We start from the raw sequence: 7,090 nt of genomic DNA, 5'->3' as shown, positions 1-7,090 counted from the left end.
TAAAAGTCTTAACTTAACGTTATGTGGTGTAAATAGATTTGAGTCCCCACACCCTTAGATTGTTGTTCACAAGTATTTAATCAGCTACTGGAAACTTAAATTTAGTCTAATATATTAGCATTTTAACCTCTCAGATTTTGGGATTAGGAATAGAATAAGTACTTTGCTATCATTCTCATTAGAAACATCAAGGTGACAGTCGTGCATAAGACTAAAACTGTGAAGGAAACTGACAAAACAAAGAAAAGGAGGGCTTGATAAATGTGCAAAAAACAGTGTGTTAAGAAAGAGAGAAACAATAGTGAGCAACAGGGGGAAATAAACAATTACGTTATTTAATCAGCAGCCTTTTCATGAAACTGAGAAACTATTTTAAACATGACGTATTCTAGTTTAACTGAGTGTTTTTCTGTTCATGAGAAAGTGAGAGAAATAGAATAAAGAGAAGGAGAGTTAGGAAGAGAGGGAAAGCGCGAGCAGTCTGTGCGTGTGTGACCTGGTCTGCATTTGTGGGGATGTAAGAGTAAGAAAGCTGTCAACTACTCCAGGCGAGAGAGTTCCAGCAGTGTGTCAACCTAATGGGCAGAAACTGGGGCATAGTGAATTATTCAACAGCATTTTAAGGGGAGAGGAGACGCTTCCAATATCGTCCCTTAGGAAAAATGTAAGGACCCTGCTCTCATAAAACAGACACATGCGCACACACACACTGCACAGTGTGCTAAAAAACATCAGTTTGTCTCTACAAACAGGTCATAAACTTTTACACTAATGTTCTTGTTTCTAAATACATGCAGCAGCTTTCCCCATTTTAAGACACTTGATTGCAAGTAGACAAAAAGTTCTGAATTGGTCCTTTAGTCAACTTCACCAACCTAATTTGGGCCCTTTAATAATGGCTGCATTCTCTGAAGAAGTGATATAATTTATACTGTGTATATATTTTATATCCACTACTTCCCCTACTTAAGATGATTTATTTGTGTTTCACCTTCAGCAGTTCAAGCCCATTTTCCATTTCCTTTGTTGCACCTGTTTGCTTGTGAAGTTAACTGACAGGTGTTGTGTTATAGCTTAGGTTCATGCAGGCCTCATTGGTTGCATGGGAAACAATCCTTTTTAAGATGCGTTGCGATACTTTGTTGAAAGATTCTGCATCAGTTCAGGAAAGGCCATAATCTAGTTGTAATCTATGGACTGGCCCACTTCCTGTTCCGGGGTTACTACTAGGTGTGTGCGCAGTGTTTATTTGAGATCGAAAATGGGAGAGCAACTGTAGCCGAGAAGCTATTTTTGATTATGCTCTTGTTCAGTATTATCAGGAGGACTTTAAAAAAGGATATTATATTTCTGCAAAGGGGCAGCTGGTTGCGGGATTTATTTGTTGCAAAGATTTTGATTAAAAGGTTTTAAATTCCCCTTTGTTTTATATTGTTGGGTAAAAATGAACCATGCATATAGATCCAAAATTGAGGGTTCAAAAAGAGAGAAAGAGACAACACTGGGAAAAATTAGGTTTTATAGGACAACCTGACACAGGTTGTGTGCTACTTTCCTGAATGTTAGCCAAAGCTTGTGACCCAGGTGGGGTTGTTACCTCGTATTACTACCTTGACTTGAAAGACATTAAGTTAATTTACAGGCCTGTACAGGTCACATGTTAAAAACCTTGTTATATGGGATAAACTATTATATGGGTCGCTTTTAGCTCCCTGCACTTTCAGCAGACAAACAGTTAAATACATGCTCTCCCCTGTTTTTCTCTCTTTCCAATCGGACTCACTGACATTTAATTAGCTAGTGAGTGGAGGACGCCCTGCCACATCAACCCTGCAGTGATGCTGACCTTTTGCGACTGGGTCACTCAGCTGCCATTAGAGCCCCACTACAACCACTACACATACACGGCCAAACACACATAGACACTCACATAGAGAAACACACGTTCTTGGTACTAATAAAGCACAGGGTGAGGTTGAAAAGAGCTAACTGGTAATCTAGCTATTGACAGACACGTAGTGTTTTCTTCAGCATAATTGAGATATATTGGAATTTTTCAGCATTTTTATGTAGCCAGCCAATGTGTGTTTTTTGCATCTTTGTACATTGATGTGGGTTTGATGATTTAGTGAATGATGTTAGTTTGTCTGAGGAGGCTGTCTGAGGAGGCTGTCTTACAGCCGATTGCATCACGTTATCAACCATCATAACACAAGACCGACCAGTTATCCTTTCATCTCTGGTCAGTGCAGAATGCCCAATGAACACACATATGAAGAAAAGTCAACACAGACAGCACACAAACCTGCGAACACAGTCTCAGGCAATCCGAAATGTCCCCTTCTGTCCCCCCCTGCATCTCTTCTCCACCCATCAGTGCTGTGACATATCTCACAGCAACATCAGCTGCCAGACACCTCCTATCAGGATCGGTTTGGAGGCCTTTTAATCCGCCCTCTAAAGAAGTCTTTCCTGTCAACGGAGGGAAACGTGACCCGGTTACCAAAAGCTGAGGAGGGAGGAGATGTAGTGGTGGTGACAGAATCCAGGGTGAGGGCCTGGCAGGGAGAACTATCCAACTGGCCCTGTATGCCGTTGTTGGGCTACAGCCCGGAGAGCTTTTTTTTTAGGCTGATAGGTTTGGAAACATCCTTTGCATAGACATTGAGGAAAGGGGAAATACTGCTTTAGAGGGTGGCAATGTTTTGGATCACTGGACAGAAAAGTGAAAGTCACAGAAATAGATGTTTTAAAGGCATTGAGGAAAAAAAACTACTGAATGAAGATTTTATAGAATATTAAGTGCAGCTTTAAAATGTAATCGTTTATTGTCAATATGGACAATTGAACAGACTGTCAACAATACTGTGGCTTAACAAGCTGCTCCTGTCATTTTGGAAATAATTATGTTGAGGATTCATGAAAATACAATGAGGACAGCTTTAAATAAACAAGTTCTAATGTATAATGAACCAATGCAGACGACTAAATCAATCAATCTTTAATCAATCTTTATTTGTATAACGTCAATTCACAACAAGTGTTATCTGAAGACACCAGGACCTTACTTGCATCTTACTTGCTTACTTAGACCTTACAACTAGTTTGTCTGTACACCTCACATTAAAATCTAAATGTCTTTGCTGTCTTTATTGTCTTTGATAAATTTTCTAACATATGTACCTATTTTAGGACCCTGAAATGAAGAAAATTATGTTCATTACTCAAAAATAATGATCTGAAATATATTTCATTTTATTTAGGGGACACTAACAGGGATTTAAGGACAGAATTATGATTCATTTAAGATACATAAATCACCATGCACATTCACACAAAGAACATTTCATAAGGTACCTAAATAATATGACATCATTTATGCAGCCATGATGGCAAATGGGAATTGACTTCCTCAGGATCCTATCATAACCAAATTTAAAACATTTTGATCAAATACTTTTATCTTAATTTGGTAAATGGGCGTTAGCTTATATCGTGTTTCTCCATTCGTCTGACTATTCAAAAGCAAATCAGAAGTAACTAAACCTATTCATAGGCATTCACTTGCCAGCGATAAAGCAGCGGGAGAAATTTGGGTTTAAGTTTCTTGCCCAAGGACAGATCGGACATGTTGCTGCAGGAGGTAGGGATCGAACAACCGTCCGGTTGATGAAGACGACTCTATCAACTGAGCCACACAGCGCAGCCTCTTTAGTTGGCTTCTAGCGTGTCTCTGTTTTGTCTCAAGAGTGTTACATGAGACCAACATAAGTATTTTTGTAGTCTTATAAAGCATCCCATCCGTGTTCAAGGTCTTATCTTTGTTGCGCTTACTTGTCCTGTTCTTTGTGTTCCAACCAGGCTTTGAGCCAGAATCATTATTCACAAAGCATCCTTGGAGTTTCTCCTGGTGACAAAATTCTTCGAATCATGACATTTAGATTTTTCTAAGAATGTTTAAGACTTAGATCCGTTTAAAGATCAACATTATTCACATATGTCTCCTGGTGTAAAACTGAGTCTGTAGAGTTTCTCAAGCTGAGGATGAAACGTAGAAATGTTCTCCAAACACTGAATGAGGAATATTATTATTGAATCATGGTGGGGTTGAACAAAAAAAAAAAAAAAAAAAGAGTTATGCAAATGTTTCAATCTGTCCTGGACTTTCAGTGTAAGGTGAGTCCTGCATGGTGAGTCTCTCTAAATGGTTTACTCCACAGGTGCAGCTATAATCACTGATTAAAGGCTCTTTACATGCTGATGTAGAAAGTGTGTAAAGAGACTGTTGTCGCAGGTGGGCATGGGCTTTCATACATGTTGTGGTCTGTATAATTGGAAATGATTCATTCAACAGAGATGTGAATGTGTTAATGTTTTCTTCTTTGTTGCACAATGTCTGACTCAATAGTATTATTTGGCCATATCAATTTCACTGCTTTCTCCCTATTATCACTATGAGAGTCATTTTTTGTTCCCCCATTTTCATGAATCAATCAATCAATCAATCAATCTTTATTTATACTGTATAGCGTCAATTCATAACAGGCGTTATCTCGAGACACTTTACAAAAGCAGGTAAAGGACCTTACTGTTTGTCTGTTAACATTAACAAAAGAGCAGGTAACAAGACCATGCTCATTGTTATGTTTACAAAAAGCAGGTAAAGGACCTTACTTATGGCTATATTACAAGAGCCCAGCTTAATCCGTCATAGCGTGGCAAGAAAAAACTTCCTTTTAACAGGCAGAAATCTTCAGCAGACCCGGGCTCATGACGGAACAGCCATCTGCTAAACTGTGCTGGGCTTGAAAATGGGATGGGGGAGATGGGACAAGATGCAGAAAGAAGAATAGGATGGGATAGGTTCGGGGGGGGGGGTCTGGGCAGGCCATCCTCCGGGGGTAGGGGGGTTGTTTGGGCAGGCCATCCTCACCAACAGTCCCAAGGAACCTAGGAGAGCTCAAGGAACCTAAGAGAGCTCAAGGAACCTAAGAGAGCTCAAAAGGAGAGGTTAGAATATAAAGATAGTGACAAGCAGTAATAAGATATGAAAGCTGGGAGAGAAAGAGGGAGAGAGAGATAAGAGATCCTGGTGCCAGTTCCCCCGGTAGTCTAGGCCTATAGCAGCATAACTATGAGCTGGTCCTAAGCCAGCCCTAACTATAAGATTTATCAAAAAGAAAAGTTTTAAGTCTATTCTTAAAAGTACCTAATGTGTCTGCCTCCCGAACCCCGACTGGTAGACGATTCCAAAGGAGCGGTGCCTGATAACTAAAGGCTCTACCTCCCATAGTACTTTTAGAGACTATAGGCACCACAAGCAGGCCTGCATTCTGGGAACGTAATGTTCTTGTCGGATAGTACGGTACAATTAACTCTTTAAGATACGATGGTGCCTGACCGTTTAGAGCTTTGTAGGTGACCAGAAGGATTTTAACTCATTCCCCGCCATTGACGGAATTTTCCGTCATTTGGATCCAACCGTTACCCGCCATTGACGGAAATTTCCGTCAATTGGTGTTTTCAGTGTAATATGATAGGGGGCGCTCTGACGGATGTTGTGAAAAAGTTACAGGACTGTGGGGTCAAAAACCAACAAACAAGACCACCCGCGGGAAAGTAGAGAGAAAAAAAACAAACATTTTCTTTGTCTTTATTTTCCAGCGGTCTGTATGTGAGTTTGACACGCGTCAAAAAGTAAACATTAGCCGTATAGATATGAGATAAAAGCTCTTGAACAGTACAAACATGCCTGCGCCAGCAAGGAGATATTCGGCTGCGGAAGCTACAGAGTTAATTATCGATACAGACTCTGATAATTCATTTTTTGACCTCCGTGAAACTGATCTGGATGAAGGCGGCAGCGGCGACAGCGAATGGAGGGATTCAGGACGTGTCAGAGGTAAGATATGATCACGTTATTTTTTGATTCACCGTGATAGCATATGCATCTGATAATTCATGAGATAACGTGACGTCGAAATAACATATCTCTCATTTTTGTACATAAACTATGTACCAAACGAATTTTTGACGGACTTTTTATTGTAATTTCCAGACACAGAGTCCAGGTCTCCAAGATCCAGGTCTCCAAGGTCCAGACATACACGTAGGTGCAAGAGGTGAGTCATGATAACATATTTTATTTAGTTTGATAGTATGTTACTTGGATTGTATGATTATTAGATACTACAAGACAAGAGCATCTGCTAATTTGTGAGAGAAGATAAAAAAAAGAAATAATTTAGCTTTCATTTTGTACACAAACTATTTACCAAATGAATATTTGTTTGACATTTTACTGTCATTTTACACACAGAGTCCAGGGATTCAAGATCCAGGTGTCCTTTATACAGAACTACCCAAGGTGAAAGAGGTAAGATGTGATAAGAGGCCGAAAAATAACGTTCCTCTCTTTGTGCACATCACACTGTTGAATAAAAAAATTGTCTTTCTAATTATTTACAGGTCGAACACAGCAAAGAGGCAGAGGTCGGACCTGTGGATCTTATGGGTGTGGTGGAGGTCAAATACCTGGTGACCAAGCAAGAGGCTCTGTAAACCAGCCAGGTGCAGGTCCTGGTCTAGGTAATCTGATATCGAAGGAAATGAACTGGCAGCCAAAAGACTTTCTTTTCACTGAGAATCCTGGACCTCTAAATGATGCTGCTGCTGGTCTTGATCATATCATTCCTAAGCCTGACCTTGAAATGTACTGGTCTACAGATGACATTTTGGCCACTCCCTACTTCAACAAGGTCATGTCCCGCAACCGGTTTGAAATCATATGGAGATTTCTACACTCCAATGATTATGAATCAAGGCCAGCAAATAGCACTGACAGGTTGTACAAAGTCCGCCCTGTCTTAGATCACCTCGTATCTAAATTCAGTCAAATGTATCAACCTAACACCAACATTTGCATTGATGAGGGTATGCTTCTGTGGCGTGGACGGCTAGCGTTCAGGGTGTACAATCCCCAAAAATCTGTCAAATATGGCATTAAATCCTACATCCATTGCGATTCTGACACAGGGTGCTGTTACAACATGAAACCCTGTTGTGGAGAAGGCACTTCCCTGGGAGACAC

The 7,090-nt window shown here is 40.2% G+C and overlaps 1 long non-coding RNA gene across 1 annotated transcript; it reads left to right on the top strand.

Moving 5' to 3' along the window:
- Positions 1–5,895: 5,895 nt before the first annotated feature.
- On the top strand, positions 5,896–6,553 carry LOC306839777. Its single transcript, XR_013781248.1, has 3 exons — positions 5,896–6,122; positions 6,320–6,376; positions 6,469–6,553. It is a non-coding gene; the product is annotated as an uncharacterized lncRNA (long non-coding RNA).
- The last annotated feature ends 537 nt before the right edge of the window (positions 6,554–7,090 follow it).

The sequence above is a fragment of the Symphodus melops genome (genome assembly GCF_947650265.1).
Source record: "Symphodus melops genome assembly, chromosome: 18".
Classification (NCBI taxonomy): domain Eukaryota; kingdom Metazoa; phylum Chordata; class Actinopteri; order Labriformes; family Labridae; genus Symphodus; species Symphodus melops.
Note: the sequence above shows the minus strand (reverse complement) of the source record. Positions and strands in the feature narration are given on the sequence as shown.